Raw genomic sequence first — 13379 nt, 5'->3', positions numbered from 1 at the left:
GTCATTAAAATGACATTTATGTTGAATTTGGAGAAACTAGTTTTTATATAGTTGTGTTGAGCTATTTCATTTGCTCTTGTTTGATTGGTTTACTGCACACAGCTGAAAGTTCGTAAATCTTGCTAACAAACCTAATTTGGGGTTGAATGATTTTGATTGCAATTGCATATAAGTATGAAATGTTTTGAAATAATGAAGTTTTAAAAATTAAGCGTGTAGTTACTCTTGCATTTGCACTTAAGATCATCATCACTGTCACAGACATGAACAATTTTCAGTTTAGTCCATGTGAATCATGCACAGTGCAATGTCAAAACATAATTTGCACTATTGTGCTATTAATGGCAAAATGTTTGCACTAATGAAAGATTTGTGAGTTGTAGTGCACCTTATTCAAGCAAACGGGTGAAGGCCAAAGCGACATGGCCAATCAGAGAGCTTGTTAATATCAAATGCTTCTCCAATAATGTAGGAGAAATTAAGTGAAGGCAGAGGTGTGAGTTGGCAAAGTTGACTATTTGAATAGGCTACCAAATACGAGATCTGACTTGGTCCCTATCCTGCCATGGTAAGAAAACTGGGTTGTTCAACATTCTTCTTATGGATGTGGTGGGGTGCATATATCATATTGTCTAATTGTTATCTTAATAAACTATGGCTGTGCTTTGACATAACATAACCCAGAGGTCACTGCTAAATCTGTTAGCTGTCACCCCTTTTTTAAAGTTTTTGCCTGAAACGCCATACCTAAAGTAAAAGGAGTACCGTTCTCACATACTTTTCTTAAAGACAGCGCTAATTGGACTTTCTGGTAATCTTGAACTTGCTGGTCGTACCTCTCTCTGCTCTGCTGGATGGGCACACTGTTGTGTTCTTTCCTTATGGCATACAAATACCTCTTTTCTAGCATACTGGGTCAGACAGACTGTACACCCAACCTTATAGGAGGAAAAGTCAAACACAGAGGGAGTGGCCTCAGACTTCAGCTTGTTGGTCAGGCAAACCACTAGTGTGCCTGACCCAAAAACCCTCTCCTCCACGTAATCCTTGTGTACAAATTTAGGGCTCGCTACAAACCCTAGCATTGTAGCTAAATAGAGGATTCTCTCTTTTCAATGCAGCTAGCCAATAATGAAGAACTGCTTGCTGCTTAAGAGACAAAGTATTAAAGTGGACAATTTTCTTTGTTTTTTAACTCTATGTCAACTAACGTAGGTTTTCCAAGACAACCAACCTCATAACGTCACACTATACGCTACACTTGTTTGAAAAATGTAATTTAGATTGCTTATTAAAATACAGTTTCATGGACAATTTTAAACCTACAAGGATTTTTAGAGTGGGAATCCATCTTACAAATTTTGCTAACTACATCTAGTGTTTAATTTCTGTAATGTTTAGGATATTTATACAGTGCAGTATCAGTTGTTACAGGTGCTAGCTGTAGCTTACCAAGCAGCCTTAAAGCTCGACACACGACAGTGGGCAAACACAACTTAAGGAGGTTTAGAGGGCAAAGACTCAAATCTAAGGAAGCAAAACAAGGATGTGGTGTGTGGAGCTGTTAAAAGCTACTCCCTACAAAGCAGATTCAATTGCAGCTAGCTACTGATGCAAGCTTTCAACACCAGCTAGCCACTGACACAAGTTTTGCAGATAAAAACTCATATCTGAGCAAATGAGTCAATTTGTGAATGTTGGACTGGCAGAATGACAGAATCTAGCCTTTTCTGTGGTGTCTTGATCTGTCCACCTAGTCAAAAGACCCCTGTAACCTCACATGTCTCAATAGTCAAACATTGTGATACGATTTGCCAAGATAATAATGCTCATGTTTATCTGCAATATCTCTGACAATCTCTGACAATCTGTGATACATAAATGCAACATAGTGAGAATCACCAATAACCCTGCATTCACACTAGCAGCAACTTTTTTCGCCTCTTGTCGCCCAAATCGCTGGTCGCTCATCACCTGTGGGCATTTCTGAACTCTAGCAGACCGTTGGTTGCCATGGTTTCACTGATGCCAAGCATAAATCAGATGCATTCCCACTAGAATAAAAAAATGTTGTGCTTATTTTTATTTAATCTCCATGTCTGTGCAGTCAGTTTGTAAGAAAAACAGTATTTGGTCTTTGCGATTAATGTCTATTTGTGGTGAACGCACCAACACCACTATTCCACCAAAAAAGGAGTGTTGCCCACTTCGAGTCACCAACAGTTGTGCTGCCTCCTGTCGCCAGAAATCGCCAGAAATGAATGATCTCCAGCCGCTTTGGCGCGTTGCTGCTGGTGTGAAAGCAGGGTAAGTCTCCTGAGCCATAAAAGATTTGAAAAATAAAACTTTCCTCTGGGCACAACCACTACGTGATGAATTGAATGTCTGTAGTTTGTTTGCTGATTATTAATGCTACAGTGTGAGCTTATTGTTAAGGTTTTGCTCCACTCTATCTCAGCTGCTCATTCTGTTACATATAAAGGGCCGTATTCCCGAGTCAGATTGCAGTTTCCAGTGCAGAAGGAGAAAAGGTCTAGTTTGGAACACGGGACGTCATGAGGTAATGCATATTCATAAACCTCTGCATTCCTAATAAGTATAAAGACCTCAAGATAATCTTTAGCCATTTTAGAGGTTTCAGCATACATAACAAATTTAACAGTTTATTATAATAAATTAGTTTCATGGTTTAAATTATACTTTTACGGGTGCTTTAATAAATAGGCTTTTGGATTCATATATTCAACAAGCCCAATACTTTTGCTGTGAAGTGTATTATTATTATCTTTTCTGTGTGAATTTGCATGTTCTCCCTGTGTCTACGTGGGTTTTCTACAGTTACTCCAGTTTCCTCTCACAGTTCAAAGACATGTAGTTAGGCCAACTGGACACACTAAACTGCCCAGAGGTGTGATTATGTGTGTGTGGATGTTATGTCTGTGTGTCTGCTGCGTGATTGACTGGCGACCTGTCCAGGGTGTTTCCTGCCTTCTGCCCAATGATAGGCTCTAGCACCTCCTCCCGCGACACAGAAGGATAAGTGGTTTAGAAAACGTGTGTGTGTGTATTATCATTCATTTAGAGACTGTTTTGTGTCTTCTTGACTAATATTTTATGCTCTTTTCACATGTTGACAAATTGTCTCATTTGCCAGCATTGAGAACTACTGGTGGATACTGTAAGGCTTTAATGTTAAATTGTTAAATGTTAACGTTAAATAATGATAAATTTAGATAAACTGTCATTTATGGATGTGATGACTGACTGCAGCTTACCTGAGCAGATGACCCCAGGATCTACACCATGACCACAGTTATGTTTGCCCCATCCATCTGATTTGCAGTTCTTCAGTGTAGACTCTGATCCCCTACAGTCCACATTATCCATCCAGATCGGTCCTGATGCTGATCCAAAGTGAGCATAAAAGAATGCATCTACAATCTTTCCACAGCCCAGCTCTCTACACACCACTGCAGCATCTCTCATACCCCAACCACGACCACACACTGTTCCCCACTGTCCTCTATGAAGAACCTCCACTCTCCCAGCACAGCGACTGCCACCATCCACCAATCTCACATTGTCTTTATAACAGATATATATATAGAGAGGGGGAGAGAGAGGAATTGACAGAGTATTGTCAACATTTTAAACACAGTCTATCACAGCATAAAGAATAATAACAGGAAAATCCACAGCACTAACCAGCACACACAAGGCCAACATCATCATCATGAGAGCAGCTGTGTTTGAGTGAAGATGATGTTGGACAGAAGTAAATCTGAGATTCGTTGCCTCTACACTGAAGCTCCTCTGACCACACCTGACCCTCCCCTCTGCCAAAAGCGGCTGCTCCCAGCACCTCCACAGGAAGCCCACAGCCCAGCTCTCGACACACAACCTCTGCATCCTGCTGGTCAAAGTCAGCATCACACACTGTGGACCAGGTCTCTCCATGAAGCACCTCCACTCTCCCAGAGCAGCGAGAACCACCAACCAGCCTGACTCCTGAAAGAATAAAATAATGTTATTATTGCATTTTGATTTTTGTTAAGATATACATTTTTGAACTAAAGCCTAAACACACTTGAGAAAATTATATAAACCATAAAACCATTTATCCGGGCAGCGAGCATATACTTGTTTGAAAAGCACTGTGAAATAAATACAAATAAACAAAAATAAACAACGTATTTTTAATTTTATGTCTATAAGCATGTTATGATAACTATTTCCAAACAAGTTCCAAACAAGGAAGCTCAGTGTTTATAGGTTCTATCTAATATTTAGTTTGGCTGCTGAATGCTTTAACAAATGAATTAAATCAGATGTGCACCAAGAAGTGAGAAACCAAATCTGTGTCCTTCTAACTGCATTACTCTGCTTGTCATATTAATAATTTGTTGGAAAACAAGTTTAGGTCTATGTACTTGAGTTAATTTGTATGTATTCTATTGACACAGGTGCATCTTCATAATTAACATTTGACCAGCACAATTTAGCCCCCATTTGGCTCATGTGTTCCTAGTATGAAAGGTAAGAGGATTCTGGTTCAGTGTTCAAAATGTCTTAAGTTGAAAAATGAGTTAATACTAATTGAGAAACATGCTTATTTCCACACAATGAATCATTTTGCCATTTTTTGACAGAATATATCAAAATTTTCATAAAATAATGAATTCTTTTGTCTTTCTGTTTTGATACAGGATTGAATTGTTCTGTACAGTTATATATAGTTTTTTCTTTGTTTTTGACATTTTTTTTATTTTTTTGAAAATGTCTGTTGTCCTTTACATTGTGTGTAAATTTCATGAAGAATGGACCAAAAGAAATGGCACAAAATGACTTGGAAACATTAAAAGTAAAGTAGATTTTTTTCCTTTTTCTGTAAAGTTACCATTTTGGAGATGTGAGATTTTCTTCCGACAGCAGCAGTTTCACCTCCGCATTTTACCGATCCAAACAGTGATACAGCACATACACACTAGTGAACACACACACTAAGGGGCAGTGAGCACACTTGCAGCCCTATCCCCTGGGGCACCCAGGGAGCAGTTGGGGGTTAGGTGCTTTGCTCAAGGGCACTTCAGTCACATACTGTCGGCTCAGGGGATTAAACTGGCAACCTTCTGGTCACAACGCTGGTTCCCTAACCTCCAGCCCATGACTGCCCCCATGTACATCAAAGTGCACACAAAATAACAAAGTAATGAGCAGCTTTAGCAAAGCAGGGATTGTACAGCCAATGGAGTTTCAATAAGTCCTTTTAATAATAGTTCGGATAAGAAAACGTTCAAATTATTATATAAACAAAACTTGCTCTTTAGACATTTTAATAAATGTCAAATATATAAATAAATAAATGTTTAAGAAACTTTCTTTTCTCTCTTAGCACAAACAGTGGCAGTGACAGTATCAAAAATAAGTCAAGCTTTTCACCTGTGTTAACACATGTACACAGTAAATATATACTATCAGTCCTGGTAAATCAGGGTAGGTGCTCCTTTATAATAATCTCTTTGTATTCTGACCTTTGACAGAAAAACTCTTGTAAATGCAAAGAGGCAAAAGAGCAAAAAGCAGTGACTGCTGCTTTTATCTTGTTTTGCTATAAGGAAATTGCACCTATTTCGTGAACTCTGACAGTCACTTTTTAACACCAAATTGTGACAGTGCCAAAAATGAGTAAATCTGTTCCCAGCCCTTTGGCAAGCAATGCATAACAATGAATAGAAACCAATGATGGTTCTATTCTATTTCTTTCTAAAACAAACAATGAGAGACTGTACATTTAAGCAATAGAACACGAGAGGAAGTGTGCTATTCGCGATAACACACAACATCAAGTATTCTATTGCTGTTATACAACAGTTAAATAAATAAAGTAAGAAATTAATAAACTGGGCCATGAACATGACATTTAATGTGTTTTAATGTTCGCAGTTCCTTCTGCCAAATTATAGTTCCTTAACAAGCACCTCGTTGCTACGTCAGAGTAAGAGCTCCGCTCACTTGCTGCACAGCCAGCAGTTCGTTGTCCAGCTCCTTACACTAAATTCTGAAACTGTCATCACCACTGAGCAGCTTTTCAGTCGTCAGCTGTGACAGAAAAACAGCTAAACAACCTGGAATCAGCCAGAAATGAACCGAATACCATTCGCCAAACGTGTAGTCTCGTCGTCAGAGTTGGACCAATTTGGACTGAGCCATAAAACTGCCACAATATCAAGTTTAGCTCAGTTTTGTCAGTTTTTGCTAGATCAGTATTAATGTTGTTTTGTTCCAGCCAGTCTGTAAAGCATCTTACAGCCCGTTTTGTTTGGCGAATGGTATTCGGTTCATTTCTGGCTGATTCCAGGTTGTTTAGGTGTTCTTCTGTCACAGCTGCCGACTGAAAAGCTGCTCAGTGGTGATGACAGTTTGGGAATTTAGTGTATTCTCATCTTCAGAGTCTGACCAAATCGGCTGTCGGTCAAATGTGATCTTAAAAGTATCCATTTTCTGTTTGTGGCAAAGTAAGAAGTAAAAACGTTCAAATAGCTTGCGTGTCTCCTAGAGCTGTCAAACTCGTTGCTTAACAACGGCGCCTCAGCGGAGTGATACAGTGTTTGTGAAAAAACTGTGCTGTTATGGCGAAATAACAGCACAGCTAGAACGTTTCTCAACCAATCAGCTTGCGTGGCTGGAACTAACTGTTGTATAATCTAAAATCAACAATACCAATAGGAATGATCAAAACTGATTTTGATGCTAACAAAGATAATGCACATAACAAAAGGAAAGGCCAAACAATGATCTTTGAATAGTACAAAGGTTTTTAAACGCAAAGCAAAAAGCTCAACAAAGAGCTTCTTGAACAAAAGGATAAGTCATTGATCCAGATGATTTCGGATTTGACAAACCTTAAAATCAATAATCTCTTCAAGGATGTTTGAGAACTGAAGAGTAGTCTCACCTAGTCACAATCAGAGGTAGAAGACCTAAAAACTGCCTCGGCGTCTAGTTTAAATGCATTAGAAACAACAGAAAATGACATTAAGAGCATTTGGATCACTACTAATAAACTTTCTGCTAAAACTGAGTACTCAGAAAATCAGTCAAGCAGGAACAACATCATAATAGATGGGGTACATAAATCTAAATTAGAGACTTGACAGAAGTCAGCAAACAAGGTGAAAAAGCTTCTCACTGATCACTTTAAAATGGACCCAAAACTGGTGGGATTTGATGGGGGGCACCACATTGGCAGGTTTGACACCAGTCGCCAAAAACGATTGTTGTAAAGCTCTTGCACTACAAAGCCAATACTAACTGTCTAAAACACTCAAAGGTGCTAACATCTATGTCAAAAAAGACTCTTCTGAAGTTGTGTGTTTGAAAAGAAAGGGATTATTGCCTCAGCTGCATGAAGCATGGTGGTGGAGAAATACTGCATAGCTCAGATATGCATAGTCTGTTGTTCACCAACCTAAGGTTCCAGTCAGGCAAAATGACCAGTCTGATTAAGGCTCACCACTGTTCCTAGACTGACTTATTCCTTTACTCTTTCATTCCCTTCCCAGTTCTCTTTATTATGACAACAATACAGCTACACATACACTTGGCCATTTCTCCTCTTCAACCTGATGTGTCTTAATTTATTTTCTAACATAGATAATTTATTTATCTATTATTTATTTTTAACAGGATATTAATTTCTCAGACAAGTCTATTACTAATGCAATTAAACACTGTACGTATTACACAGACAAATCTTTTATGAACCTGTGTGAACGAAAGAAATTTAGCATGCACAACTCTTTTCCCCTCTTCTACTTAAATATACATAGTCTTGCAAAGCACTACAATTTTTTGCTGCATTATATGCAGGGTTGGGATAGCTACTGAAAAATTAGTAGTTAGTTACTTTGTAGCTATACTTTCCCAAAATTTGTAGCTAGCTACAATTTAGCTACTTTTCCAGAAAAGGTAGTGGCTACTTTTTATCTACTTTTTGAAAAGTAGTGCACTACTTTTTAGCTACGTTCAAAGCGTGACTGTCAGAGTGTTTGTGAATCTCCACCTGACACACCAAACAAAAAGTGTGAACAAGACACTGCATTTTATAATGTGCCAGAAAGAAACATACAGTTGAAAAGCTGCAAATATACAAAAAGATCACCAAAAGTGTAACCAACAATCAAACTTACACAACCAAAAACTTGATATCCAACTAAAATTTAGACTAAAGGCAAATTCAATCATTCCAGGTTTTTCCTAAAAAAAAAATCAACAAAAATAACTGAATACAAACCAAACAACTTTGTGCAAAGCATTGTCAACTGTTGAAATAAAACTGCTCCAATTTAAACATTTCAGTAAGATCTGTGCAGACACAACATTCAGAGTCGTTTAAACTTCAGCAACACTTTAGCCTCAAAATCCTCATCAGTGACTCTGGCTCTGTTTGGGGTGAGAATCAGGCCTGAATAATCTCTCCACTGCTGCAGAGCTGTCGCGGCTCCGCAGCAGAACTAGATTTTTAGGTAAAAAAAAAATTAGGTAAGAAAAATCATTCTAAAACACAGTTCTAACACAGTTTTCACAATAAATGGTCTTAAACGCTGGAGTTAATGTAGAACTGCTAATTCACCAACCTTTAATGCTGAAGACTGACGCGCAGACTGCTGATCACACAGCAATGCAGATAACCTCGCCTAGCTCATATATAAAGAAGCGGCAAAGAGAAAGATTAAAGACGAACGTCGATAATTTGGAGATGAACGGACTTATTTGCATTTATAAGCACTCAGCTGGTTTCCTCATACATTTAATCTGCAGCAACTCGCGAGGCTGAAGTCGCTTCTCATTCACCAGCTTCTCGTTCGGATTGTCCAGTTCCACCTTAAATGGCGGAGCAGTACATTCTGGCGCCTCAGGCACCATTTAAGGTGGAACAGGACCATTCGAACAAGAAGCAGGAGAATGAGAAACGACTTCAGTCTCGCAAAAAGTCGAACACTGAGGGACATTTGACATATATGTCACTATTTCCTTTACAGTTTACTATCATAGGCATCTATGAAACTGTGTTGAATAGAGAAGTCTCTCTGTTTATTAAAAATCATATAAATTTTCTTGATCACTGTAATCTAGTAGCACTGCTGGCTAACGAGTCAGAGGCGATGATCACTGAGCTCAAGAATTTTTTATGTGGTAAAAATGTTACAGTTGGTTGCATCCACTAATATTCTAAATTAAATTACAGAGGCAAATAAAATTGGGTATATGATGGCAGATTGTAAAATGAACCTTCTTTAGCAGCAGTCATTCGATTTCATTAATCATTAACATTATCACAAGGTATCCAAGTAATTCAAAGTAATGCATAATGTGTCTGCTCTGAGAGGTAATTATTCAAGGAATTAATCAGTCATTTCCATTTGTAAAGAGGCATCTCAACAAACCTTTAGTGGATCACCAACACCCACAAGAGAGCAATCAGTAAAAAGAGCAAGCTTTTCAGGTACTTGATGAATCCTGTCTCGTTAATGTACAGAAAATATGCTACATTTCAAGGTAAGCTACAGCACGCACTCAGAAAAGCAAAACAACAGCATTATGGTAATACATTTCATAGAATATGCAGAATAACATGAAAAGCACATGGCAAGTTATCAGTGAACTCACAACTAGGTGTACCCAGACCACATATGCTAATGAATTTCAATCTCAAAGGTAATTAGCGATGACTGCATTGTAAAGTGAAATTGCAAGTGAATTCAATGTATTTTTTGTTCAGGTTGGGCCCTCAGTAGCTGGCAAAATACCCAATACTCTGCTGTCACTACGACACCCTTCACCAGCACTCAGTGCTTTCAAGTTTCAGCCTGTAACTTTAATGGAACTGAGCAACGTTATAAACAAACCCAAGCTGCTGCAGGTCTGGATGATTTCCCGCCAGTGTTATTAAAGAAATGTCTTCCATCATTAACAAAACCATTACTTCACCTTATCAACCAATCCTTAAACTCTGGCTTATTTCCCAATGAAGTGAAAGGGGCAAAAGTTATCCCATTATATAAATCAGATGACCCAACAATATTCTCAAATTATAGACCTATATATATTCTTCCATGTATTTCCAAAGTTTAGGAAAAACTCGTCATTATACCTCTACGGCCCTGGTTCAGCTAAGTGAGAACATTGCTAGTGCACTCTAAAACAGTGAAATAACTGCATGAATCTTTATCGACTTACAGAAGGCATTTCACACAATGACAGCATCCTACTACAGAAGTTACTCACTCAAAATGTGGAGTTAGAATGGTTCAAAAGCTATTTATGACATTTAAAACAGTGTGTTTTATGGCAGAGCTCTTGCTTTAATCTAAAAAATTATAGCTTGTGGAATTCCTCAAGGGTCAATACTGGGACCCCTATTGTTTTTAATACAGGTTAATTATTTTATTTGGCAGCAAAAAATGTATTCTTTATTTTCTTCGCTGATGACACCAGTGTTTTTCTGTCTGATTTCAAAGCTAATAAATTATCCCTCAACATCAAAAAATTCATACATGCTTTTGAGCCCTAAAAATAATCAATGAATCAGCCTTTATTTTCACTCAGAATTACATTATAGGTTAACCCCCATTTTTGATGCAGATGAGCTTTGACAGCATGAAGGGATTGAAAAAGAAATTTAAATGGAATTTAATCAAGTTAAACTAAAAAGAACAGGACTACATGAACAAATTAACAGTAAAATCAAACAAAATTAACAAAACAAAAAGTTGAAGAGAACACTTAAGATTTCATTAAGAAGGCAAACAATAAAATGAAACTAAGAAGATGAACGAATTAATACATTTTCAACATAAAATAGGGCAAACAAAAATTTGAAGTCACATAAAAACAATAAAAAAAATAAATTAAAAAGTGAAAGGAAAAGTTAAATTCAACAAAACAGTTACAAGCTGTCTGAAGATGTTTAGAGAGTAAAAGTTTGAAATGACTGAGAGACACCAGTGAGCTGAGATTTAGAGATCACTGTAGTGAGTTCCACCTCGCTGGTGCACAGTAGCTAAAAGCAGATTTTTCCAGTTCAGTAAAAACTCTAGGTCCTTGACAGGTGATCCACTCACTAGACCAAGTCTGATAATTACCGTTATTTTTACAGGTCATAGATGACATTTAAACTGGCATATGGCTAGAGAGTGATTTTTAAGTAAAGATGAGCCAGTGTGTTTCATGTTGTGCCAACTGACTTTTTCATATGCATGTTTTATGTCTGCAGTGGTGAGTGCTGTAGGGGTCTCCTGTAATAAATCTCAAAGTGGAGTGATAGATTGAGTCTAGTAGTTTGAGGGTACTTGCAGACGCATGTCTATACACTACCTCACTGTAGTCCAGGACTGACAGTAAGGTTGCTTTTTCTAGCATATATAGGCAGACAAGATTTATTTTGATGAAGGAACCCAAGCTTCTGCCTACACTTACTGACTAGTCTATTAATATGAGATTTAAATGTGAATTTATCATCCAGCCAGTTGCCAAGGTACTTATACTCAATGACCCGTGCAATGCTGGATCCTGTGTAGTTTTCTTGCATTTAAAACTAGTTTGTGCTTGTTCAGAGCATTCTGTAAGGCATTAAATGAGCTCTGGAGTTTTTTAATTGCTACATGAGCAGATTCAGCTGAACAGTATAAAACCCTATCATCTGTTTACAAGTGCACTTTGCAGTCTGAGCCAGAGGTGGCGAGATCATTGACATTAAATAAAACTAGACCCAGGATTGAGCAATGTGGAATTATCATTTGGTTAAAAGAATTAAATCTATGGTTACCCTGTGTGCACTGTTTTCTGTCTGAGAGGTAATTTTGGGCTTGTTTCATTGTGTTATTGGTAAAGCCAATCATCAGATGCCCATCATGAATGTGATGACCATGGGTGTCAACATGGGCTTTTGTTTCTAGCACAAACAAAGCACTTTTTGTAAGTCGCTCAGGATAAGAGCGCCTGCTAAATGCTGTAAATGTAAATGTAAATGACTGACTGTAGCTTACCAGCACAGATGACTCCAGCACGTCGAAAGTGATGACAATCACGTTTACCCCATCCTGATAATTTACAGTGCTTTAGTGTAGACTCTGATCCACTGCAGTACACATCATCCATCCAGACTGGTTGTGATCCTGATCCAAAGTGAGGATCAGTCAGTGCATCTACAGCATCTCCACAGTGCAGCTCTCTACACACCACTGCAGCATCTATCATATCCCAGCCATCATCACACACTGTTCCCCACTGTCCTCTATGAAGAACCTCCACTCTCCCAGCACAGCGAAAGCCACCATCCACCAACCTTACATGATCTGTAATTGGCAGAATAGTATTTTCATTTAAACACAGTTCATCACAGCATACAGAATTTAAGACTGGTAAAAAGGAAAAGGTGCAGCTCTTACCAGCACATGTGAGACCCACATCACTATCATGGGTGCAGTTTTGTTTCAGTGAAGATGATGTTGGACAGAAGTAAATCTGAGATTCATTGCCTCTACACTGAAGGTCCTCTGACCACACATGACCCTCCCCTCTGCCAAAAGCAGTTGCTCCCAGCACCTCCACAGGAAGCCCACAGCCCAGCTCTCGACACACAACCTCTGCATCCTGCTGGTCAAAGTCAGCATCACATACTGTGTACCAGGTCTCTCCATGAAGAACCTCCACTCTCCCAGAGCAGTGAGAACCACCAACCAGCCTGACTCCTAAAATATAATGTTAGCATATTAACATGTTTTTGTTGGGCTATACATGTAAAAAAGGAAATTTAATAAAACTTAATAGTGAATAAATTTCATTTTTCAACAAAAAATACCTGAACAAATGACTCCAGCATCTTTAGTATGATTACAGTCATGTTTTCCCCATCCTGATGATTTACAACTCTTCAGTGTAGACTCTGATCCATTACAGTGCACATTATTTATCCAGATTGGTCCTGATCTTGGTTCAAAATGCGCTTCGCTCAGTGCATCTACAGCCTCTCCACAGCGCAGCTCTCTACACACCACTGCAGCATCTCTCATATCCCAGTAATCACTACACACTGTTCCCCACTGTCCTTTATGAAGAACCTCCACTCTCCCAGCACAGCGACTGCCACCATCCACCAACCTCACACTGTCTGTACAACAAGGTGTGCATGTGGGGTGAGGATATATGGATATAGAAAGAGAAATCACCAAGGTAAATTTGTTAGGCATCACATACATTGCCCTCCACAAATATTGGCACCCCTGGTAATCATGAGCAAAATGAGCTGTAGAAAATGTTCCACATTACTCATCCTTTTGATCTTTCAGTTGAAATATTAGCAAAAGTCTAAAGTGTTT

At 38.5% G+C, this 13379-nt stretch overlaps 1 pseudogene; it reads right to left on the bottom strand.

Annotated features, from left to right (window-relative positions):
- LOC118803220 overlaps positions 1-13379 on the bottom strand; it is a 35791-nt pseudogene that overhangs the window by 16601 nt on the left and 5811 nt on the right.

This window comes from Colossoma macropomum, unplaced genomic scaffold (genome assembly GCF_904425465.1).
Source record: "Colossoma macropomum unplaced genomic scaffold, Colossoma_macropomum, whole genome shotgun sequence".
Lineage (NCBI taxonomy): Eukaryota > Metazoa > Chordata > Actinopteri > Characiformes > Serrasalmidae > Colossoma > Colossoma macropomum.
Note: the sequence above shows the minus strand (reverse complement) of the source record. Positions and strands in the feature narration are given on the sequence as shown.